Raw genomic sequence first — 26511 nt, 5'->3', positions numbered from 1 at the left:
GTACCACATCTACATGTTTCTTGAACACCTCCAGGTACAGTGGAACAACCACCTCCCTGAGCAGCTCGTTCCAGCCAGGTCACCTTTTTTGGAGAAGAAATTTGTCCTAATATCCAACCTGAGTTGGACTGGTATTAGACAGCAAAAATTCATTTGAAGTACACATTCCTACAGTAGAAGACTGTAGAGTCTGTTGTACTAAAGACTGAGGTGCAACTAGAGCAATTCTGGTGGACAGCATGGTGGTAATGCCTTTCTGTCATATGTGCTTGAAAGTAAGGGGCAAACCTCTAACATTTGAATGCAAATCTTGCGTGCAAGTGTATTTTCTGTACTTTCTTCCACTAAAAAAACAGGTCCCACAAAGCACTCTGTACAAGACTTAACCACATCATCAACAAACTCTAACTAGTGCACCACCACGCTCTGTGCTATACAGCATTTCTCATGAGAACCCTGCAGCAGAAGGCTTTACACCAGCTTCCGGGGGCTGCTACACCAGGATTTGTTTTGGCTTCTTGCAAGTACATTCTTAGAGATTACTTAAGGGTTAATGAAAAAAGCAGCAATGACCAAAGTTTATGAGGAAAACAAAACCTCTATGAATACTCGAGTTCTACTATTAATTCACAAGTTGTGTGTAGATTGTTTCATCCCTCTACTTCTGTTAGCATGGCCTATCATTATCATGAGGCACAGACTGAAAAGCATTGAGGTTACATTAACATTGTCCAAGCTACATGAAAATTTGGAAGGAAGCAGCTGAAACGTGAAGCTCTGTGAATACACGTTGCTCATTGTAGCATTTTGACACATTGGATCTTAGTGTGTGGTACTGCAGCAGAGAAAAGGAGCCTGAAGGATGCACAGCATGAGAGAGCAGCAAACGTGGTCATTGCCATAGCCTCCTCCGGGTATCACCATAAAGACAGAAAGCAAAACTGGACTAATTAAACCAAGGGTATTGTAAGTTAAATGTGGAAAGCTGCTTCTCATATGACATTCTCTTTTTTGAGTCAGATTTCCACTTAAAATTATTCCATAATTAAGGTATTCCTTGTCTATTTTTACCACATGGAAACTCCTACATTGATTCATCATTTTTTAATGGGAACTGGACACCCAGTTGCTGGTTATTAGACTCAGACTCCAAAAGGGGCCATTCTGCTAGGGAGTACTGCAAAACCTAACTTAAGCACAATTCTCTGGTCCTAGAGAGGATAAAAGCCTGACTATGAAAGCATTCCAGATATGCTATAATTATAAGCTTGAAAGTAAATGATCCACTGGAAGTAAAAACTCTGAACATATGGGAAGTATTGCATTTGAACCAGCAACTCAGCTCCTGGAGTTCTGCTTATTTATGGGTACAAGACAAGAGTATGAAAGCTCAGCAGGTCTCAAAAAAAAGAATGAAATAATTATGAGAAATTAGAACATCCCATTTTATTAGACTGGACAAAGCATTTTTTGGAAGAGATCTAAATCTTTCTGCTTGAGGCTATATCTGCTCCCTGACCTAATTGTGATTGATTGACCTTTTCCCTTTTGCTCTTGCCCCTGTTCACCCTGTTTTGAGCTGTATCGTGCTACACTTAGCGCTGTTTGAATACTTCCTAACATAGCATCAAAGAGTAGCTTATTCTATCAGGATACTGCTACAGATCATAACATACTTTGCATTCAAATTACATGCATAAGTGAACAGGCAATGATTCTCTACTGCACGATTCATTTTTAAGAACACTGGTTTGGCTTTCTGCTCGTTTCAGTGGAAACTGAATTCTACTTGTCAGGCTCCTCAGAGCTGTACCCTTTAACAACAGCAACGACCTTAAAGAAGAACATTCACAGCGCTCACAAGATCGTAACTTCGCAGCTTCTACAGCCTGCCAGCACATGCCTTGCCTTGTTCTTCAGATTAGAGGAGTGCTCAGCTTGGGGAAGAGAAGGCTCCCGGAAGACCTCATTGTGGACTTCCAGTACTTGAAGGGAGCTCACAAACAGGAGGCAGACCAACTTCTTGACAGGGTCTGACAGTGACAGGACAAGAGGGAACGGCTTTAAACTAAAATAGCAAAGATTTAAGTTAGATATTTGGAAAAAAAATCTTTACTCAGAGGTTTGGGGCCCTGGCATGGCAGCCCAGAGAAGAGTGGGTGCCATGATATCATTACAGTGGTGACCACTATGTAAGTCTGATTGCATACAGCTGTGTAATAATGATATATCACCGTTATCTTTGAATGTAATAGCCCAAGCTTCCAATTTAGCGCTATAAATTAAGAAGCATCTTTGGCCAGTAGCATCAAAGCTACTAGGGTTACACTGAAGAGGGGAAGAGCTCTTGAAACAAGAGATGCTGCTGCACGTTTTGAACTCCAGTCTTGTTTGGAGGCCAAGGGCTCGCTTACAGCAGTGTCTATGAATGGCTGCATCTCAACAAGTCTGTACTTCAGACATCACTCATGTTGCAGATACCATTCAATACAAGTTCTCACTCCCCCTCTAACATCTAAAAGAGAATGCCATGTGATGATAACATTAGGCCTGGAATGTCTCTTCTACCCTAAAGCAGAACGAAAACAAAGAGCAGAAAATATCTACAACCCAAGGAAAAAGACTTCCTTGCAGAACATACAGCTCTTCAGACAAGACGCCCACCAGCTAGTCCTTTAATATCTATCACTTGCAACTCTCTTGCATCTCGCAGACCTTAGGAGAGCTGAAGTGCTGGGCTTCTGATTTTTCTGAACGGCGCCACGAAGCAAAGTGAGATCCTTGGAAATGCTGAAAGCAGATGGACGTCTTCACAGGCCACTGCGACAACTTACCTATTTTTAGGAACAGAAGTGAAGGATTCTAAGTTGTCTCTGCAGGCAAATACCAAAACTTGGTCGTGGTGGTAGTTTATAGGGAAAGGAGCACAGTCAGAGAATGCTAAAAGCAGACTAAAGGTGGAGAAAGAAAAGCAAATGAAAAGCTTAAACACAGATTCCATGGACACATATTGAATGTTCTGCAGCTGGGAACTATTATCAAATTCCACCAGTCTCAAGTTACAGTCCTGATGTGATTTATATTAAGACCCAAAGGTATCATCAGTGGAACTTCAGCCACCTGACAGGTGTTGCTCACGTAAGTAACACTGAAGAAGGAGGATATTAAGACACACTGAGTCTACATAAGTAACACCTGTGTTACCCATTCTCTTGGAGTACCAAAACTTCAGTGTCTGGAGAAATTCCAGGAGTATGGGTTATAATTAATCCACTTCTTCTTTGTTATTGTTGTTGTTGTCTGCAGGAAATCAGAATTGTTGGGAAAGGTGGTAAACAAGAATGTGCAGTTTCTGAGTCTGGTTTCTATTTTCCTTGTGTGCATACTGCCCCATATAAAGTTATATTAAAAAGATATATTTCAACTGAAAGGCTTCCTCAAAGCTCGGTTGAAACAAACCAGTCCATCTCTTAGAATGAAGAAGACAGCTCTGACAGAAACCTACATTACAGTTGCAGCAAAGCCCTTTGGGCGCACCATGCTGCACACGGCTGTGCTGCTGGGGTGGCTGGAGGCATGAGACCATCGTAACACCTCAGAGGTAGTCTGTTATGATGGAGTAACACATGCAGCACTGTGTTTTCGTACTCAGATGAACCACGCAATCATCAAGCTAACACTCCATTCACCTCTTTTTAGTGAACCTAAGCCATACCATATTGCACAACACTATGCTGACTTGAGCTACTTTGGCTTAATAGTGAATTACAAAAAAAAACCAAACAAAAACAAACACAAACACAGTAGCTTTATGAAGTTCTATTTTGGCTAAGAAAGAATTTAGAACACATAATTTGTTCTTATTAGCTGTTAGATTTACAGGTTAAACAGTGCTGTTAATTCAGTTGATGATATTTAGCAGGACCTGCTGAGATAATTTAAGGATTCAGTATCTAAGGAACACATATCCAAAGTTGTTTCTGGAGCAGTGAGACAGCACTTCTATGCCTTCCATCCCTCCCTGAGCATGAATCCATTGGATCCTTTATATCTAATCTTAAAATTGGCTGTAACATAAAATATGAGAGTTTTAGCTGCTGCTACAAGGGGTTTTGCTCCGCTGGGAAGTTGTAATGTTCTTCATGGCTTTCCTTGGGATTCCATTTCCATTTAGACTCCATTTCTATTTGGCATGGTGCATTGGACACTTGGTGAAACAACATGTATGTTACTCCAAAATGAAATTAGTAGCTACTTTCCTACTACTGGTGAATGCCACTATCAAAAGGCCAGCTCTGTGTTCTTCCCACATCTGCTTCATAGACCAGTTCCCTCATAGTTATACCATTCCCAAGAATTAGCTGTTTCCTTACACAATTATGCAGTAGAAATCATTTTTTATTTTACGATAAATGCAAATTACTGTGAGTCTCAAGCAAACACCAATGAAAGAGGCCTTCTTAACTGACAAGGACTGTTTGGAACTGCGTTGCCCTCTGTTGAAGCCTTGAATCCAGGAAGGGACGCATCTCCCCCCCACTCTTTCCTTTAAGTGCACATGTTCTATGTTCTAATATTTGCAATTAATACAATATTCCCTCACTTTGTATAAAAAAAATGAATATTTAGACTTCAGATATTTTAAGTGTACTGCAAAACCTATCAGCATAGTCAGTAACTTTAAGGATATCGTCCTGGAAAGTGGAGGACTTGGATTTTCAACAAGAGAAATGTTCAGTTGTCTTTGACACATGCAGAAGTTCCCTTTCTTCCATTCACATCTAAAAGAGAACCTTGATCCTCTCCTTTCTAATGTGCAGTCTAGAAAGGTTTTTAGCAAGATCAAAAGTTAACAAACAAAGATGTTGACTTAGGGAAGATTTTAGCAGCTTTGCCTTAATTGCCAGAGGGGAATAACTAGTGATAAAAATCACGTTGCTTTGTTAATATATAAATAAATGATGATAGCAGACTTTCTAACTCCAGGAAGTTGGCTGAAAAACAGATTGTCATGGCTGAGTGGCATTTACTTTTCTATCTGTCAATATTTGGAGGATTTTATTACTTTGCAGTGCCAAGTACAAAATGGCTAATGGAAATATTAAAATGGAATTAATCTAACTAACTAAATAAAGTTGGCTCTCAGTGTCATTCCCCTAGAAGTGACTTCATGTGCTTTCCAAAACAAAACTATATGTAAAATGGGTGAAAGTCGAGCTTATATATAGTTCATTTACTTATTTCCTTTCAGAAACTTTCTTTTCCAAGCAGAGGAAGGCCATGTTGCGTTATTAAAACTGCACCTCAAATATTTACCTTTTGTGGTACACAGAAAAAGAAGGTTAAATATGGCAAGAGGGTTCCCAGCTGCACTACCTTACTGAATGTTCTTCCCTAGGAAAACAGCAATACTACAGTGGCAATTGATGACCCATGCCAATATTATCACTGTGCTGGAATAAGTCACTGCTACAAAGCTTTGCCAACCTAACAGTGTTAGCTTAACATGAAAAATGCACACCTCAAGGTACTGAGGTGCTAACAAAACTCCAGGTGTCAATGTTAGACCTCTGTTGAAAGAGAACCCCTTAGTCAAGTTAGTTTTGCTGCCTGTAGTGACAGCACAGCTTTGTCATCTGTGGAACAAATACAGCTTGCATTTCTCATAAGGGAAACCACCGCCAGAGCTGGAAGAGCTGCTGTTCGGAGACATCAATAACAGGAATATTGCCAGGCAAGAATCACATTGTGAAATGAACAGTCTCCCTTTGCACTTCCTGTGTACCAATTTTTAACTTTATACATTGTCTACTATCTTTTGAAAGAGTAATTTATTGAGTTACTAAGCAATAAAGTGGAAATATATTTATTTAGGCAAAGAAACAAAGCTCTGAAAGCAGTATAAGAGTTGATTACAGGAAGAAGAGAGCCTAACTCAAGAATCAGCAAGGAACCAGAACCTGTAAGTCCCCAAACATGATCTCATCTTCAAAGAAGAAATTACTCCAGCTAGAAGCACTGAGGGAGCAGTGGGAGGTACAGAGACAGGCACACGTCAGGTTGCTGCATTAAATGTCCTGTTCCATACTCACAACACGGATGCTGTAGTAGATCCAGTGGTTGTTACCAGCAAAGCTCTCCTGCTGCTGCTACCACACATGCTTAAGTAGTTTTCTAGGGAAGCATAGGGAGAAAAAAAAAAGCCAAGCTAATGATGTGCTCAGAATGTGAATGCGATATAAACTATCGTCACCTTTTGTATTTATCAAAAAACAGAGCTGGCATTTTACAAATGTATTAAGAGTAAAGAGAGCAGGAAGACAGAATGACTTTGGTTTTAGTTCACTCATCTTGCTCTTGCATTGCTTTATACAAAAAGACAATTAATTCCAACTGCACTGCCACTTTTGACTTATAGATTCTACATTAAAAACATGTCAGCTTTCTCATTAGGCACTCAGATTCAGTTCAAGTGAATGCACACCATGAATGAGGGAATCTCTGGTATCCAGGAATGATTCAGAACAGTCATGCATTCCTCCTTCCCTTCCAAAAGGCTGTGTGCATTCATATTTGCTTCTTCATCACAATCTTTTAAGACACCAGTACTAGTGTCAGCACTCATTGATAAAATTACTATTACAAAAAGGTGCAGCTTTTCCTCATTTGCTGATAATGCAGCTGTGTTTCTTCCTGCCATAGTTACCATCACTCTTTCCTGAGCACCAGGACAACCGACAAACTCACTGGACTGCCTCATTAAAAGAGAGCATGTTTTCCTATGCAGACAGCACATTGCCATAGATGACAATGAGGCAAGGTCAGTCATTTTAGTGCTTCACAGGGAAATAGTGCCAATCTATATGTATTTCAACCCATGACAAACATCTGCAGTGTCTTTAAGGACCACAGCATGAATGTGTCAAATTAACTACAGAAAAAGAGTTGCAGAACTTGAATGCAAGAAGCCACTATGCCCATCCATATCCAAAAACCTGAATCAATTTACAGTATATAAGAGTAATAGAATAACATGATCCTTAGTCTAATTCTGCTTTACAACTGCTTGCAAAATTATGCAAGCTCATAGAAAAAATAACATTTATTACCATCAACATTTCTCTGATCAAATCTCATTGTGAACAGCACAGCAGTAGTTAGACAGAGCTGAACTTAACACAGCAGTCTTCATCTCCATTCCAACACCTTTTTTCCTACTTTGAATTGGTATTCAAAATATTTCACACCTGACCCGTCCAACAGATTCAAGATTCAAGAACACATAACACAACGTCTCAGAGGTTAAACAAATACATTTGACCTCCTAATGAAATGCAATGGCTGATGTCAGCTTTTGTCACCACTCTCCTGGCAGCATCAACTCCTCCTGTCAGTCACTCTGCAGGGACAGTTGGCTGGCTGATTTAAAAAGGTCACCTCCAGAAGTATGCACGGGGCTCCAGGATTAAAGCCTTGAAAGCAGGCCCTCACATCTAAGGTATTAGACTACCAGAAACATAGTGCTATATAACGACATATTATCTGCAACTAGTTGTGATCGTATGGTCACTATGACATCTATCTCAAGCAAGTTAACACATCTGTAATTTCTTTCTTGCAACTGCAGACTGCTCAATGTTAATGTTACAGCAAGGATCTAGGTCATCTTAAAGGTCCCTTCCAACCCAAACCCTTCTATGATGCTATGATCTGTATACTGAGCGTGGCTTTGTACTCAGGAATGATTTTTCCCACAAAAATATGTTGACAGTACCTATAACAAATCAAGAAACCACAATTTTCCCTACAGACTCCTTGGCTGTAATTAACTTGTTCATTATGAACACTGTGACCTTGCAGATTAAAGCATGAATCTTGGTGCTGGGGCAGATCTTAGGTAAATGAAAGTGTAGTTTTGTGTGAACTACCTACCTCCATAGGAAAAACACATTCAAGTCCTGCTGTGGACTGGAGGGTTGTTCTTTATTTTGTCACATTGCAGCCAAAGAAGCTGAAGAAGCTCTCAAGTCTGAATTTCCTGTAGGCCAAGTCAAGGTTATAATGATCCAGAGAAAGAACCGTGATTATCTTTTAGAAGTGTCCCATGGAGTACATTTTCATTTCAATGGGACAGCACTAATTTTGCCATTTATTTTTTTAAGCTTAACAGTCCACATTCAATGGTGGATCTTAGAACCATAGAATCACCAAGGTTGGAAAAGACCTAAAAGATCATCCAGGCCAACCGTTCACCTATTACCAATAGCGCCCACTAAACCATGTCCCTCAACACAACATCTTCATGCTGATCCTCTTCCCTAAGAAAATTTTCTAATGCTAAAAGAACCTTATTACATTTATGCCTATTTTGCCAAGCAATATCAGTGTTAAAAGTAAGGGCTGTACAAGTTGGTGAATTTGCCCCATGGATTCAGAAGAGATGAGCTGGACCTTGGAAGCCCACAGTGCTCTGGTAGCCTCTGGACAACGTGTTTTCTCCTTCCAGCAAGAGCTCCAAAGGATTTTAACTTGATTCATTTTTGAAGTGTGTGGATACCATCAAGATGGTTTTACAGTATTCTTGTTTCCCGGGCATTTGTCTCTGCATAGCTCATTACCTGGCACACTTTCTCAAGCTTCAGGTATTCCTCCCTTCCTCTGATCAGCATGGAGATATACTGACAGTGGCTCATTGTCATTCCCATGAGCTTTTCTGACTGCCTCAAGTGCAGCTTTTGCACTTCCATTACCAAGCTGTCCTTATTCCTCCCGTTGCTTTGCCATCAAATCCAGGATCTTATCACTGACAGATAAGTGATCTCCTTGTTTACCTGGCCCGCCCTTGACAGCTCTAATACTGTTGCAGTTGTTCCTGACAGAGTGAAGAGGGGGAAAGCAGGCTACTGCCCTTGACAACATAGCGATTTTGTTTTGTTCTGTCCACAGGTTACATATAATACCACAGCTTTCTACAAACTTGTAAGCAATTGAGCAGTAACTTGGGTTCAAAAGATCAGACAAGGGATGTTTGCCTTATAAGAGGATTTTAAGGAGTAGTTGAAAATGTTTTCACATTTTCTAAACGCTATCCCATTTTAACACTCCAAAAACAGATGAAAATCACATCATTAGTAAACCTGTTTCTGCACTGATGCTAGGATACCTCAAGAGAGGAACAATGGTGATGAGTACCTTGAGGTGCAGCTCTGTAGTAACTAAGTCTGGACACTGTCACCATCACTTACTGAGATGCTTCAGCTACCCCTTCGACCCTAAGAAAAGTGATTTTCTAAAGGGTAAGATTTTGCTGTTTCACACATGAACTAGGTAAAGCCAGAAATACTGACAAGGGCATGAGGGAGAAGCACAGACAAATACAGACAAAGCTAACAACTAAGGCTGTCTTGTTGTTGTACTGAAAGAAAACACATCAATAAAATCACTTCAATTGTGGCATTGCAAATATGTATCATAAGTTGTTTCAGCCTCTAACAGCTTTACCTTGATACACACAAGCAAAATAAGTTATAATCAGCTGCATACATATGCAAGACTATTTCAATGAAAGAAAAAATAAAATCCACTATTCAATAACAATATAAGATATTAGGAAATACCCAGATTATAAAGGCTGAGGGAACAGTCTCTAAAGGTATTAGACAAACTGGTTATACATGTTTATTTTTTAGACTATATGTCTTTTCAAAAGCAACTTGCAATCAAGTTCTGCATTGCTGTGTGTAAGGGTTTTATTTGTCCTGGCATGGTCATGTAGTAGAACAGCTTAGAATCATAGAATCACAAGGTCGGAAAGGACTTACAAGATGATCTAGTCCAACTGTCCTCCCATTATCATTGCTACCACAGGCTACTAAACTATATCTCATAGCTTGTAGTAGCTGTGTTGGCTTTCCTATTCCTCAGACTGAAAAACAGGTCTCTGCTGTTCAGTTTTGCAGTAAATAGTTGGAGAAGGTTGAGGACTCTGTTACTGCAAAACTGACACATCAATTATTTGGTAGAGGTGCTTGCTTATCTCATCAGCTATCTTGTGTACTAATTAAATTGATGGATTATAAGACAGGGAGAAATCTTCAAAGCTGTTTAAGGAATGCTGGAGGCACTTGGTGGAATCAAAGGCAAACAGCTTGATGGTTTACAGGATACAATTAAAGGCACAAGTAATATGTTACAATACTGCCCATGGGTTATCAGAGGGCTTTACCCTCCCCCATAATAGGTGTATTAATGGTAGCACACTAAGGAACACTTCAGCACTTAAGTTCAGTATGCAGTTAGCTTATTGTATGGGGAAGTCTGTTTTTAACAGCATTTGTTTACTCTATTGTTAGCTTGACAGGATCACAGCTGAGTGTTACTTGCATATGGAATCATATATATCGTACTACACGTGACTCCGTATGCAGACAGCAATAATTCTCTCCAGTATTGCATCATAAAAATTTTAAAAGTATGATTTAGCTTGAAAAGGAAAACCCTACCTAGAAATATTATTTCTATTGAAGCATACATACAGTTTGATACCACGGTGATAAAACACATGAATATACTTAATAATACCAGAACCTTGTTTGAGGTGTCTGGAAGAATAAAGACCTGCGAATTATGGCAAGATGCAACAAATGCGACAACTTCATCTTTGTAACTGAATTACTGATTTTACATTTGGAGGCTACACATACAGTCGATGTGTGATAAAAACCTCTCAAGTTTTCACTGAGCTCTGGAGTATAAAGCCATCAGAATTTCATCCTGGCTACAATTAAACTGAATGGGACACCACACTGCCTTTCCATCCTTATCTCACAAACAATACTTCAGGTTCTGGGAGGCTTAATGACACCATTTATTCTTTAACTTCAACCTTGTTAACCCACAGCAAGGAGAAATAAATTCTGAAGTCATTCTGCAAGCAAGACTTCTCAAATCACGATTCTTATAGGAAGCCTACAATCATGAGACCTGCAATATCAAGGTTAGGCTAACACATTTGTACTGTTGGAAGAAGTTGGATCAATATACAGAAAACTTGAGCTTTAGATTTACTGAACAGTTCTGAACTTGCTCGCCATGTTATCTCATTTCAAAAAGTCATTTACTGCTGTCTACAGGAAAATGATTTAATATGCAGCAAAAGGCTTTTGCTGCTCCTGTCCGACTCTGTTTTTGTAATGTGCCAATGAAATGCCATCCTGAATGGCAGTGTCTAAGGGTAACAGAAGGGAAGCAGACAGGATGAATAAAAAATTCAAGGGGTCTGGTCAAGATTTCAGATTCATCATTTCAAAGTCAAATAATTACGAGAAGTATTTTAATTCTTCCTTCTTGGTCCCACCCCTGAGTAACACAGAACATGATTTTATTTGATATTATGTGATTAATTCTTGGCAGAAGAAAAAATTTGCCTAACAATTTCCTGGTCACCCACTTAGTACAAAAGCTGTTCCTTGCAGACATAACCTTATGGTGGAAAGGGCACTCAAGCCAGATCCTCTTTCCATACTCTCCGCTAGAAACAGGATATTGTTGTTCTGCACATCCCTTGCCAAGCTTAGTCCCACCTCTGCCTTGCCTTGACTGATCTTATCGGGTCTGTCCATATGACATCCCTGTATTACTTCTAGGCCATACAACCACAATCCCACTCCATGCATTTTTTCATCTTACCCTCAGTTTGACCAGCAGGTCTTTGCTCAGCCCTACCACTTTCCTGCCTCCCCTGCAGGTCTTCTTGCACTGGGACATCAGCATATTCTGGGAATGCATTGAAAATAGTCTCTTCACTAGTACCTTGTTAATATTTGGAGTTGTACTGAGAAACTTATCAGCTCGGAAATGCTACAAGACACAGATTACAACTGGAAACAAAAATCTGCCCAACTATCATGCTTTTGTTCTAAGTCCTCTTCAAAGCAAAACTAGGCAACAGACTTAGCTGCTAACAGCTATGCATAGACTAGAAGTTGCAATAGTGTTAGTAATCACATACAGTGAAACTGAAAACTAGATGGGACTTACATTGTGCTCTCAGATAAAGCCAAAACAATTTTAGTCAGAGCTGGCAATGGACTTGGAGTCACTTAGTCTCTGGAATGGATTTAAGCCAAGTATATGATGCTATTCAGCAGCTTAGTCTGATTTCTCCAACCTTGTTTCTGAACAATGGCAGCACTCCATTTTTATGAGATGAGGATAAGAAAGTGACATAAAGGCTGCTAAATTGGCTTCTGTCTGTCATTTGGAGGGAATACAGAGATATATGATTACTATTAATGGGTGTGAGGTTTGACAAGTCAGTGTCTGTTAAAAAAAAACACATCCATCTAAAATATTCTTAATCAAATCAGCACAGAATCTCCCTGCGTCTGATCACAGTTCCAGAAACCTAATGTATTTTAGAGCTTGTTCTTAAAAGAAGAAATGTTGCAGGGTAGGCTTTTCACTACAACAATTCTCATAAAGCAAAGGTGTCAAAGCCTTTATGTTCCTTGACTTAGGAACACTGATTTTATTCACATTCATGAGGTATACAAGCACCTGGCCAAATAAGAATGCTCCCAGAAAATCACCTTCAATTTCACAGTTTACAGGAGCAGAAGCTGTTATGGAGAGGCACACAAAGCAGCTTCCCAATTCCTGACCCAGCAATGACCTCTTAAATCGCTCCCATTGCCTTTCTTAGGAAATGCAATTCACACAAAATGGGAAGAGTCAGAGCAGGGCAGTGCTGACATGGGTCCCAAACAGCCACCTTCCTCCCTGCACAGGATTCTGAGCTATTTCATAGCTCACAGATCACTGCTGGGGTTTGGGACTCAAACACATCAGGAAAAAAGATGGCAAGCAGGGAAACAAAGCAGCACTATGTATGGTAGTCAGAGAATTGCTTAGTGTTAATAGTATTTTTCCCTTCTCTTGGTAAGGAAAAACATTTATGCTAAAAATCCATTTAAAAGTCTATTTAGAGGTGTCTTGTTTCTTTTGACCACTAATGTATAAAACTCTTCCCTTAAAAAGCTGAATTTGTCTTTGGAAACCTTCCTCCCATTCTCCAACAGAAAGTCTCATGCTGCTTGAACTGCAATTTCAACTAAAAGAAAAGCCCAAACTATTCCAAGCAGCATTAACACTGAATATTAGGGAACATTTCTTCTCTCAAAGAGGAGTCATGCACTGGCACAGGCTGCCTGTGGAGGTGGTTGTCTCTAACCCTGGTGGTGCTCAAGAAACATGCAGATGTGGTACTAAGGGACATAGCTTAGTAGGGAAATACTGATAGGTGAGTGAGTGGACTGGATGATCTTGGAGGTCTTTTCCAACCTTGGTGATTTCAGGAACATAAAAATCACAAAAGCCATAGAAGTTATTCCATTCATACGGGAAAAAAGTAACCTCAAATACTCAATCCACTTCAGGATATCGCTTAAGAAAAATGTGATGAAGACTTTTCCTGCATTGGCAATTTCAACAACCACTTTTATGAACATCCAAGCAATGGTTTTCTACAAATTCAGATGAATACTTAAGAAACTGGCTTAATTTTTAGTGATCTGGATTCTACATTGTGAAAAAGTCTTCAATTCCAGGCCAAGACCATACTCACATCCATGCTATCTCTATTTTCATAGGAGATTACTTAGAGCTGACCCCACGCTGAATATATACAGTCAAGTAGATATTGAGTAACAGTATATCCAGTAATACAAGAGACCTTGATTTTGGTTCCTTGTTCCTGCTTATCCAAGCTGTCTGAGGCTTTAGGGAAAAATAAAATACTCACATCCCATTGCCTAGGTGCTCCCTTCTAATTATTTTCCATCAGAACTTTCCAATGAACATTTTCTTTCAAGTGAGGCACTGTTACCAAGGCGGAATAAAGTTTAATGGTTTCTTGATAGATTTTCTCACCAGTATGCTCATATCAATAACTTTTACAGTCTACACAGAGTTCCATATTGCAATAAGTCACTCTTCATTTTTAAAAGATGTGGAATTAAGGGTTAGCCAGTAAATATTACTGCCACCAGACATCTGAGCACCACATGACTCTCAGTTAGGAATAGTCTTCCCCCCCTCTCCCCTACTTCCCTGGTTTTCACAGAGATTTGATTTTTAACTCACATTAGAATCCTTTATTATTATTATTATTCCTTTTTAAATTAAATTCTGGGACTTTGAAGAAACTTTGGGATTTTTTTGGTAGTCTTTTTCCTTGGTAGCCATCAGCTACTTTGAGTTGGAAGGGACACTTAAAGGTTATCTAGCTCAACTCCAACGCAATGAACAGGAGCACCACAGGTCCATCAGGTGCTCAGAACCCCATCCAGACTGACCTGTCTCCAAGAACAGGGCTTCCCCCACCTCCCTGGGCAAACTGACAGTGCAGCACCATCCTTATTTAAAACCTTCCTTATATCCAGTCTAAATCTCCCCTCTTTTAGTTCAAAACCATTTTCTCTTGTCCCACCTTAACAGACCCTGCTAAAGAGTCCGTCCCCAGCCCCCCTTTAGATACTGACAGGCCACTCTCAGGTCTCCCCCCAGCCTTCTCTTCTGCAGGCTGCACAACCCCAGCTCTCTCAGCCTGTCTTGCAGGGAGGCGTTCCATCCCTTTGATCATTCCCGTGGCCCTCTTCTGGACCTGCTCTAAAAAGTATATCAATATCAGATGTAGCATTCTTGCTTTCTCAGGCTTCAGCACTGCATTAGGGAACATATTCACCCAGGTCCCATTGGCAGCCCCCATCAAAAAGACAGGAAACAGGCTTGGTTTGTGGCCTAAGGAAACATCAGCAAATTAAGTCCTTATTAAAGCATCGGGTGTATTTTTCTGCTTGCTGTTCAACTTTATAGGTTACTTTACCATTAAACAGTATCTAGAATTCAAATGTTAGGGAGCAAGAGAATGAGTGAGAAGATACTACAAGAATGAACAATTAATCTCCAAATTAGAAAAAACTGAATCAAAAATCAGTCATCACATGCAGCACACACTGGATTGCTACAAGATCCGTTTATATTGCAGCTGTGGTCGTGAAAGGAAAACTGATTTAAAAACCAATTATTTTTTTTCTGATTGCTGGTGTTTAAGTCTGTATTTGATCTGTACTTCTGCACGTTTGCCAAAATACGTTGATTTACTGAAATTCAATATTGCCAATCAGATGTAACAAAGTGACCTGTGCAAAAAAAAATAAAGCTTGGAATCTCTCTGATATTCAGTAACGGTAACTTGTGATATTTACTGTGTTTTTAGAGTATATGTTCGGGAGGTCTTTGTGGACTACATCAATCCTTTTTTACTGTGATGTATGTACCTTCAAAGTTCACTCTGGCATTTCTCACACGATTGTCAATATAGGATCAGGCAAAGAGAGGCAGATTCATTAAAGAGTTATTAAAACTGCAAGTGTTCACATTCAAAACAAGGACAGTACAGTTATCCCATTCTGACAGCATTTGTCCAGTTTAATGTAAAAAGAAATATAGTTTATGAGCCACAAGTAGGATGGCCTACACAAAGGTAGCTCTCCTGCTCCTGTCAGCATGCTCCCAGAACTGAAGTATGCTGTAATAAGGCCCAGGGTTCTCATTGCCTACATGTCTTCTGCCATTGACCTTCTGCCCAGACTGTGGCAAAAATTACTTGTGTATTAAACCAAACCCACAATAATAAACACTGCTGCTCAAGCATTAAGATCTCTTGTAATTTTGATTAGAGCTAATTCTTTACAGACAGGTCTATTGCACAGCCACAAAGTGTGTAAAATATCGACTTCGGCATCCTAAGTTTCTAGGTGACGGAGTAAGCATTCCTCAATTACGTAAGAGACACTTATAATTAATTTGCTCATGGCTTTGCAGTGCAGAGTGTACTGCACTGAGAGTGCACCGATAGTAAATTATCACATCTTCAGTTTGTTTTTAAGTTTTCTGACTTACCCCAAACTACTGGTCAACCCTTTACACTGAACAGTCACTGGGAGCCTGCATGGAGTTGCTACTCTCAGTGCATAGGCCATTGAAAGATAAGCTTTCTTTGTGAAGTTACAGCTTTTAAATGTAATATTTTGTTAAAGTGTTCCCAAAGGCCAGAAGTGCCCGGAGGGACACAGCTCCATATCAGAGCTACACTGAGTTCTACTGGCTGGGTGAAACAGGAGCTAGACAACAGAACATGAATTTCTGCACAGGTATTTTCAGCACAAGAAGCACAGGTTTCTCAAATGATCTGACCACAACTATGTTCAGAATGTACTACAGTCTGCACAAGTCACCCAGCTTCTAAAAAGAGGGAGATTTACAATTTCAACTAAACCTCAGTTGAAAAGCCTTTCTTGGATCTGCATCCTTTAGTTCTATTTCAGTAAGAAGATACCTTGAGAAAGAAAGAGACTGGAAAAGTCATCTGTAGAGCAACAGTAGGCTGAAATATGACACAAATGTTATTCTTTTCCCTTTTCTCAAGCACAGGTAGACAGCAAATGTAGTAACTTCTTTGCATGGCAATACTTGGTATAGCTCTTTGCTTTAAAAAAAAAGGAGAAAAAACATCTTATTTCACAGCCACCTGGGAGAGATGGATGCAAGCATCTGGTCATTATATTGCAATCTGCACATAAAGCTTATCTTTCAATACTTCTAGGCAAATACAAAACCAGCTAAAATAGAACACTTCATAGCACAGATAAGATACTGCATAAGCAATGTGTAATGGAGAGGAAAGAGTTTAAGAGCCATACAATTCTTCTCTTTTTTGTTTCCTTTTTGTTCCACATGAGGGGTTCTATTGACTTATTTTTGCTCCTCAGCAGCTCTCCTGGTCCTCATCCTGCCCAAGTGGCTCCTCAGCCTTTTTCACATTAACTGTGAGTTAGTATATGTCTGTGGTTATTTCTAGCTGCTTTAACAATATCTTCAGCTCTACGATCTCACAGTACTTCTGGAAAAGCTTCCAGCAGCACCATTTTGCATGGAATTAACACAAATTTTCTAAAGCTTTCTGATTATTCATGTACCTCATGTTTAAGAGTTATGGAAAAAGCTTTACAGTCAGGTGTACCAAACCTTGGCACAACAACCAGGCTTTTAAAAAAAAAACAACCTGCAGCTACTCCCCAGCTTTTCTACTTAGCAGATCACGTCCTGCATTACCAGAAGCAATGCCAAGCAGAGTACATGCTTACACTCGGCAGCTATGCTCCAGTAGCCATGCAAAGGAAGCAGCACAACTCAGTGCTGCTACACGGGCAGTACCATCTTCTGGATGCATACTTCTGCAATACACAGAGCAGCAGTAGATTATAGCACTCAAGTATCTAGAGTTGTACACTATTTAGTCTCTTGGATTTTAAGCAGTAATCTACTAAGATCTTATAGAGGCAGGATACATGCTTGGCTTGGTTGACAAGTGCCAGCCCATCCTGATTTTGCTCATTCAGAAAAATTATCCATTGAAGACTTATCAAAAGAGATGGATACTGTAGCAAATGAAGGTTAGTCTATGTGAATTGCTCACCACTAGCCCTGACTTCTCGCTGCCTGCAGTTTGATTGAAACACCCCCAGCTGTGTCCAAATGCAGCTCTCAGATATGAGAAGATGATGTTCCTCCCCTTCAAAGTAATGTCTTGAATAAGCTTTCTAAAATATCTTTCAGGCTGTCAGCAGTCCCTATACCTGTCATCTATCTCATAGCTGTACTGTTGACATGCTGTCAGCTGGAGTAAGTGCATTCATCTCATTTACTAACTCCTGAAAGCCCCTGGTCTGTCTTTCCAAAACAGATTCCGAAAATTCAATTAAAAATTAACTTCACAACAGAACCCACAAGACATACTGACATGCTCCCTACTGCCATGAGTAATAGCCACCGTGTTTCAAGTTTAACATCCATAGAGACTGTACCCTTTCAATTTCAGTGAGCTCTAGTGGGAAATAGAAGCCCTGTGCAACAGATCGGAGATGCCAGAACCAAGCCCATATATTTTGTTGTTAACACTTTACTCTGAAAGTCTGAGGTAGGTATTAATTCTTCTTATTTACTGAAAGTCAATCTATTATCTAAGGCTTTTTCTAGCTATCTTCTGTATGACCATATAGTTGGGTACATGCAAGATGAGGTTGAAACGTTTAAAGGGGGTCCTATGTGAGAAGTTAGAATCCCAATTTTCAAACTCTTAAAGTATTTATAGAACATCAGCTTAAGTGCTAGTAGGAAGATTTCCATGACCTTGCTCTTGTCAGCGTGCTGTTTAGAAAGAGAAGCCTGATTTGCAAAGTGTCAGATAAACACAGCTGTGCACACGTGCTCACTTGATTGCAGACTGCATGCACAGCTTTGTTTACACGGGCCAAATCAGCCTGAAATTACACTTGAAATCCTGTACCTCACCAAGTCAGAGGCTTTGTCATCTGCTGGCTGAAACCTGTCATTGCGGACACAATTAGCTGACTTAATATCAGGGTAAGCATACTTCTCTTGGGTTGGTGTTATCTAAATGGTTTTTTACAGATCTAAGGGCCATTGGTTAAACTGGAACAGAAATCTAGAAATGGTGATACTACGTAAGGTTCTTCTATTGCCTTACTGAGAGTTGACCCCATTTGTTTAGTAGCAAGTCTTTTGCTGTTTTTGGCCCTGTTCCCCTTCCAGAAAGAATCTGCCTAGTGCCATAGGGGAAGCTCAGTTGTAGACAGATTGCCTTTCTAAGTTCACACACTGCAGAATCTACCTGAAATCAAACCTGTTGTAACAAGCTACTCCTCTCAGACTTCACACGCAGTCAATGCTCATGTGAGCTTAGTTCTCTCTGCAGTTTTCTTTGGAGCATGCAATAAGGTTTTTAGACAACCAGCAATCATACAGCATAATAAACTGCACTGTAATACATGCAAGCTCAGATCTACACTAGAAGCAAACACCACAAGTTTTCCATGGGACCTGTTACTACTCAACCCAATTGTTTTGTGAAGCATCCCTTGCTCATTTTGTGTACCCCTCTGCTTTCTCCCCAGAATAGTGACATAGCTGAGTAACTCGGTTTTCTAAACATAGTCCTCATTATTCAGGCAGTTTTTCTGTACCTATTGCACTTCCAGATGTCAGCAGGGAGCTAGAAGAACCTTTCTCTTGATTTGATTTTGGTATGATGTTCTACTCCAGAAAAGCTACAGCTGCTTTATTACTACTTTGTAATCTGACTTTAAAATCAATACAAATCAGAGATGTGAAGTTTAGGAAAGTTACTGATTGCAGTAACTTTCGGTTAAAAATATATACTGCTCTGAGTCAGAGGCTTAAATATCATTATGATTTGGGTCTTGATGTCAAATTTCATTTTTATAGCTAGGCTTGATTGGTTCCAAGAAATAGGAAGATTAACTGTACTATGGAAGTATATATGGAAATACATTTGGCTCCTCCAGGAAGGGCGACAGCAGCAGGTATAGCCTAAGAGTAACACAGGATTACTCTTGTCCAAAGCTTCCAAGACGGTTAAGACCCAGCATGGAGAAAGGGCTGTTCAGCCAACTGCTGTGCCCACCTGCCTGGCAGCAAACCACACAGAACAGATCCTTCCTTCCACAGAAAAGGAAAACTCTGAATGTTTAATCTTTATTTCACATCATGCCCTAATTTTAACCATTTCTGTATTGTGGCTCAATGAGGTCCAGCATCAGGAAGTTACAGTGACAATGCATTACAACCTCGTATGCACTGACAGATTCTTCAAGGTGCTTGTAAGAAAAGGATACTACTAAAGGTTCCTTTGTTTTTATCCTCCCCAAACTATTGACTTTGGTGAGTTGTTGAAGGATTCTAGCTGCAGGGCAGATAGAGAGACTCAAAGGTTAGTAAAAATGGAGAAAGGTCTTATGTGGGAGAAAAAGCTACTGATCTAGGCAAATGATCTCAGTAGGTCAGTGGAAGTATTGACCTTCTCTTCAAATTCCAGAGACATGAGGAATTTGAGATAAAGTTTGGTGGGTTTTGTTTGTTTTCAATGAGTTAAGATAAAGGCTCTTCTTGTAGTGGGTTATACTGGAGATTTCTGAAAAGCAGCTTCATATTCTGCTGTGGCTTTGTGGAGAATTGGTAGGGCCAATGGAGGCTTACACTACTGATCAGCTTTCAGCTGTTCCAATACATCACTTGGTCTAATACATTTCCATACACACAATAAAGAGCTTTCAAGGTATCCAGGAATTACCACTTGAACAAATAGGCCTCAGAGCCAGAGGCTGAGTACTGGGAAGGCAGCAGCAGTGGAATCAGCTCAAGCACAGAATGAAATTTGGCTGCTGTCCCTTTCACAGCTGCACGACCTCTCCTGCTCAGCCCTCCAGCAAAGAGCCTGGGAATGAGGAGACATATTTGAGCAGAACACAATAGGAATATTGTTGCAGCTCCCACGGGGCACCAGCATTGTAGAATATGCTGTTGCACAGTTGGAACAGACCACTGCTGGCCAGTCAAGCTGTTACCGTGCATTTTTCTTTGAAAGATTTTAGGCTAATGGCTGGCAATAAAGACAGATTTTGGAGTTAAGATACAGCAGCTTTCACATTCAAACAGTGAAATACTCGAACAAGAGTTCACATCAATGTTTTTATCATCATGGTGCAGAAATACAAGTGAAAGCTGACGTTATAAACAAAACAGCAAGCTTTCAAGAGCCTTCTTCAGCAAGAAGAATAGAAGCTTAAGCTCCTTAGTTATCCCAGGAATCCAAAGACCATACATCCATTAAATTCCAAATAGTTTCTCACGTATTTCAATCTCAGATTGCAGTATGTGGAAGAAGGTATGTCTGGGGCAGCTATGGAAGTGATCGTTCCCAGAGAACTTACAGCTGCAGCCCATTACCTTTGGCAGAGGATCTGTCATATAACCAGATGGGATACTCACATTTTGTTACTGCCAGGTGACACAATGGGTAACAACCTAATTTTAAGAATGTTTTTTACAGCAGTAGTTATCCTAACCGACCAGTTCCCTTGTTCTCCAAGCAGGATTTCAAAAAAGAGAAGCAGCTCCCTGCTCTTTCTTCAATGCTTGGTTGAAAATAGCATCTCATGGTCATGTTCTGCCTTTACATGAATGATGCTATTACTTACAGAAGGATCTAGAACAGCCTCGCAGACACAAGTAATCCATAAAAATACCAAGATAAGAAAGAGAATCAGTGCTATTAGTCTCAACAGATTAAGATGAGCATAAAACGTGACTGATTTACTTGTGTAGTAGAAGGAACTGTCTTTTAGACCAGAAATGGACTAAGCATACAGAAAGCTGTTTCTACAAGAATGATGAGTAGTGGTATTTTCTTCCTCACCACTTACAATACATACTGCCTGCTGGAGACTTGAAATTATGGCAGCTTTGAAGGCCACACATGAGACATTGCAAAAAGAGTCCCCAGAGTGAATATCCAGGGTGTTGGTGGGGTTTTCTTTTTGCTGTGCAATTGGTAGCTGATAAATTCCACTGTCACTGGTGAGAATGGATCCTGGTTAGAACAGCAGTCTGATTTATGAGCATGCAGCACTGTCAAGTAGGAAGCTCACCAGATACAAAAGTCCAGTTCTACAGCAGCAGAAGGGCAGAACGTTTCAGGAGTCTATTTCCCTTTGTTCATTCTATAAGAACAACCAGATTTTCTAAACAGATCACATTGTTCTTCTTACTGACACCCAATAGTCCTATCATGTCTAGAAATGAAGGCTGTCATTTTAGGTGCTTGTATCTAAATGTTTTTTTTCCCCAGGTGTATGGAAATTCTGATCACTGAATAGATAATCTAAAGTTCATGCCATAATAAAAAGACAACATAAGCACCCATATTTTTACTATGTGAAACACCTCTGCTGCTCCAGTGCCCACAGCATTACTGGTCCACTCTTAGAACAAGCTGTTACGATATGCAATACTACAGACATGCACTAAAATGAGTAAATTCATCACTCATGTTTTACATAAACAGCTGCTTGAAATCCATTTCACAGAACCCAGGATAACATCCCACATATTTCTGGCAAAAAGCCCTTAATACAGAAGCAGCTTATTAAAATACAGGACTTATTTTTTGTATGTTGGTTCTTAAATTACATACACACACTGGTGCCATTGGAAGGAGGGAGCAGGATGGGGACAGGAACGGCTGTTCTACTTGCTCTGCATGAGCCAGGATCCACACAGATCCTGGCAAAGTGGTTAATTTCATAGTCATGAGTGGCTCCGCTATGTAGCACCTACTGAATTTGTATCCCTCAGGAAAGGTATTGAATCTCCATGCAGGAATTTGGTGGAGCAGTGCTGTTTCAAGATTCATTTACAAGGGGAATGCTGGAGAATTTGGCTTCTCTGGTTCTTTTCCACAGACTTCTTCCTGGAGCTATTCCAAGCTTGGCCACAGGCACAGCCAAGGGTATGCAGCTCACAAGAGTACAAACTGTGGCAGGTCCTCAAGGTGACAGCAAAGATGGTGCAGACTTGAATGTGTCTCTGCACCTCAACAAAGAAGCCATCAAGACCTGATTATGTCTTCTTTGCCTCAATGGCTTCAGGAAACACAGTGGAAGTAAGCTGGGCCAACAACTTGCCCTGGCCTTCTAAGCAGAACTGATTACAGGAACATTTGTTTGAATCCACATACTTGTACAGGTTGATCAACACCACTACAAAACAAGAGATGGACACAAAGGAACAAACTTACACTTCACAACATGGCTTTTAAGTCATGTAAGCAGAGCAGAGCCTTTTAAACTCATTATTATTACTGTAGGTGTTAGAAGTAGTGTTGCTTTAATTACTGTGATTAGCTTTTGCTTCAGTAAACTGGTTTGCATAATGCAAACCAGCCTGAGATGACAAGGCCGCTGCAGAACAGCTCTGTTCCAAGAGCACAGCAACAGAACAGGTCTGAAGCCATCCTCACATCCCTCCCAGTTACTGGCTGAAGAGAAACAGCCCCATTTTCAGAATGAGGTCCCATCATACTACAAGTGAGCTGGGTTGAAAATTGCTGAGAAACATGAAGGAACTGCTCCTCAAATACAGCTGTGACAGGACTGAGGCAAGGTGTGCGTATAGCACACTCACCTAAACAAAATAAGTGAATATTGCAAGGGATTTGCTGTGTTTCTGACAGCAGTAGTCCAGCTTGTTCGTATTTCAGTCAAGATGAATCAAATCCCATTGGAGAAAGCAGGTTCTGCTCTTTCACAGCAAGATAATACTTCACCTCCAAACTAGACTTTTAATCCAGCAATGCTCATTTCTGGATACAAAAAATGCTGCTTCAGAAAAATGGCAATTTTCTCATTTATACAACAAAGTCATTAATCTACATTGCATCAGGTGAGCAAAACTTTTTCCAGTGCAGTCACTCCATACTTTGTCCCTTGTTTCAGGAGTGAGTAATGTTGTCCTATTATGATCACCACAACTCTTCTGTAGAATTGTTTTACACTGTTATGACAGGTATCTGGCAAGTGCCAGGATGCTACATCACTTTAATCTAAAGTTGGATTGAGAAGTGGTCAAGGGTAACACTTACTTCATGCGTGTATATTTAGTTTCAACTCAGGTTTGTAGAAAGATTTGTGATGAATCCCAAGTGTATCATAAAGGAACATGCAATAGATTCAAGTTGTTCTTAAATAATATCCAAATACCCAAGCCCTGGCACTAACTGCCTTACCTGATTCCTCTGCATATGCTGAATAGACATTAAATCACAGTAATTACAGCCTGAAAAGACAGAAGTGCCACAAGATTTACAGCTCAATTTTTCACCTGCTATCACATCCTTGTATTTTGACCAGATTTGTGAATATTTTATTCTTTATCTTAGTTGTTTCCCTTTAATTTTACCATCTGCAAAGGTTAATCTAAACTAGTACTGGGTGAGGACGGGTTGGTATATGTTCAGTGTTCACCAGTAAAAAGCTAAGCTGCTATTTAATGCTGTCTGGTCTGACTGATCTCATATTGGAAGCAAAATAGGAAGATATGCAAAATCCTGAAAGATAATTCCACCTACTGCTGTATATGATAAAGCAACATTCTGTGTAGTGATAGCGATTTCAGTGATTTCAGTTTCCTTATTTCCTCTTGGGCAATCTTTGTGCAGTTGTCAGGTTATGATAATTTTCATTCCATTATGCTCTGTTATTTCTGCACTTCACTATTGAGCTTGTCCATGCTTTTATAATATGCGCTGTAATGTTGGTGTTATTTCAGCCTTGCAATAGAGTTACAAACACAAAGGCTACCTTATACTGCAAGATGCAATTGCTAGGTAAATCTTTTAGCACAATTCAGCCTTTTTTGGTTATCCCTTTTATTCTTCAAAAGCTTTGGTTTCTCTAGTAGACAAGGGCTTGTGTCAGCCTTAAAAGCATTGTACCTTATGACAAACTGAGTGTGAAATAAGATACTAGAACTGAGGATTCAGCATCAGTGCCTTACAGTATCTCCCAAAAGCTATATTTCTGATTGAAGCATCATGCACAGAGTTGTTTTTGCTCATTGATTCTAGGATAAATTTCCATAAGGAAATCATTTAGCACCATACTTGAATCCCGGGTGCACAAAACAGAGTAACTAATTGTTCTAGTAGCTTTCAAACTTGGCCACCTCACTGCAATTACACAAAGTATTTTATTAACGATGAACCATGGGCTGCAAAAGGCCACTTTACACCCAAATATTCAAGATGCTAGCAATAGAATCACCAAGGACGGAAAAAAATGTTGAAGAGCTCAACTGTCCTCTGTGCTTCAGTATCTCCCCACTAAGCCACACTCCTTAGTACTAGATCTAAACATTTATTGAACCAAGGACAGTGACTCCACCACCTCCCTGGGCAGCCTGTTCCAGCACCTGACCTCTCTTTCGGAGAAGAAATCTTTCCTAATATGCAACTTGAACCTCCCTTGGCACAACATGAAGTCATTCCCTCTTGTCCCATTGCTAGTTAAACAAGAGAAGAGGCCGACCCACACCTCACACCTCCTTTCATGCAGCTATAGAGAGCAATGAGGTCTCTTATGAGCCTCCTCTTCTCCACACTAAACAACCTCAGTTCCCTCAGCCTCTCTCTCTGAGGTGCCCAAAACTGAACAGTACTTGAGGTGAGACCTAACCAAGTTCCGAGTACAGGTGGACAATCACTGGCTGTACTACTTTTGATACAAACCAGGACACCACTGGCCTTCTCAGCCACCTGAGCACAGTGCTGGTTTATGTTCAGTTGAGTACTGACCAACATACCTACATCCGTTTCTTGCCTGCAGTCTTCCAGCTTCTTTGCCCCAAGCCTGTCACATTGCCTGGGGTTGTTGTGGTCAAAGTGCAGGACCTGTCTTGCTGAACTTCATCTCATTGGCCTCAGCTCAGAGATCCAGTCTGTCCAGATCCCTCCATAGGGCCCTCCTACCCCCAGGCAGATTAACACTTTCTCCTAACTTGGTGTCATCTGCAAGCTTAATGAGGCTGCACTCAATGCCCTCATCCAGGTTGCCAATAAAGACATTAAACACATGCTTCTTCGCTTAAGCTAGTTACTTTAGCTGACCCATCAGACTTAAGCTGTCACGCATCTATGCTGGTACTGCCTCATCCATTCACTAGTAATAGACCAATTTAACCCCAGTAATGATTTGGTGTAGCAACTTCTGTACTAGCAATGAAACACATCTTTTCCTCAGTCTTTAATGACATACTGTGATTCACACAATGACAAGGAAAATGCCAAGAAAGAAGTTTAACCTAATTCTCACATCCAATACTAAGCTATATTCAGGGCAAAGCTACAAATATGGGTTGAAAATCAAGAGCTTCCAGTGACAACAGCTGGTAATATTCCTCCAGCAGTCCTGAAAGTAGTAAAACCTGGGGCATCATCCAGCCGGCTGCCCTCCATCTGGAATTTCCTTTACACTGGCACAAACATTGACAGAATCATAAAATGGTTGGGTTGGAAGAGACCTTAAGGATCATGTAGCTCCAACCCCTGCTGTGGGGCTCTATTTGAGGCAGCTTTGTAGCTCTTTTGAGCAGACAGACACATTCTAAAGAAAAATTAAGCTGCAGAAATGAAAATAGATTCATCCTGTTTTGGTTCCATGGGTTAGCTTCCCCGCATCTGAATGAATAACTGGTTCAGACACTGCTCCATTAGCTCTTTCTCCCTGCTCACCTTCTTCTGTCCTCCTGTCACCAGCATCCCTCCTCCTTCTTTTGCACTACATTAGCAGAACAGTAAGGTTGCCAAATTCAGCCTCAAACAAAAAAAAATAATCCCTCTCAAGCAGATGTTCAGGTATGAAAAACTGAGTTCAAACAGTTACATTTTAGCCAAGACCCTGTCTTCAATTACTCACAATAGAAATGTCAGCAGTAATAAGCAATTCTGTCAGCCTCCAGAATAGTAAGTACATCAGAAGTGCTATGCACACACACACACACACACGTATTTTCATA

The 26511-nt window shown here is 40.3% G+C and overlaps 1 long non-coding RNA gene across 2 annotated transcripts in view; it reads right to left on the bottom strand.

Annotated features, from left to right (window-relative positions):
* Positions 1 to 2659: 2659 nt before the first annotated feature.
* LOC116653859 overlaps positions 2660 to 26511 on the bottom strand; it is a 39874-nt gene continuing 16022 nt past the window's right edge. For both annotated transcript variants that reach the window (XR_004308430.1, XR_004308431.1), the window contains exon 3: positions 2660 to 2834. This is a non-coding gene — a long non-coding RNA (uncharacterized LOC116653859). The remainder of the gene's footprint in view (positions 2835 to 26511) is intronic.

Source organism: Coturnix japonica, chromosome 9 (genome assembly GCF_001577835.2).
Source record: "Coturnix japonica isolate 7356 chromosome 9, Coturnix japonica 2.1, whole genome shotgun sequence".
Classification (NCBI taxonomy): domain Eukaryota; kingdom Metazoa; phylum Chordata; class Aves; order Galliformes; family Phasianidae; genus Coturnix; species Coturnix japonica.
The sequence above is the reverse complement of the archived record's forward strand: the minus strand, read 5'-3'. Positions and strand labels throughout refer to the sequence as shown.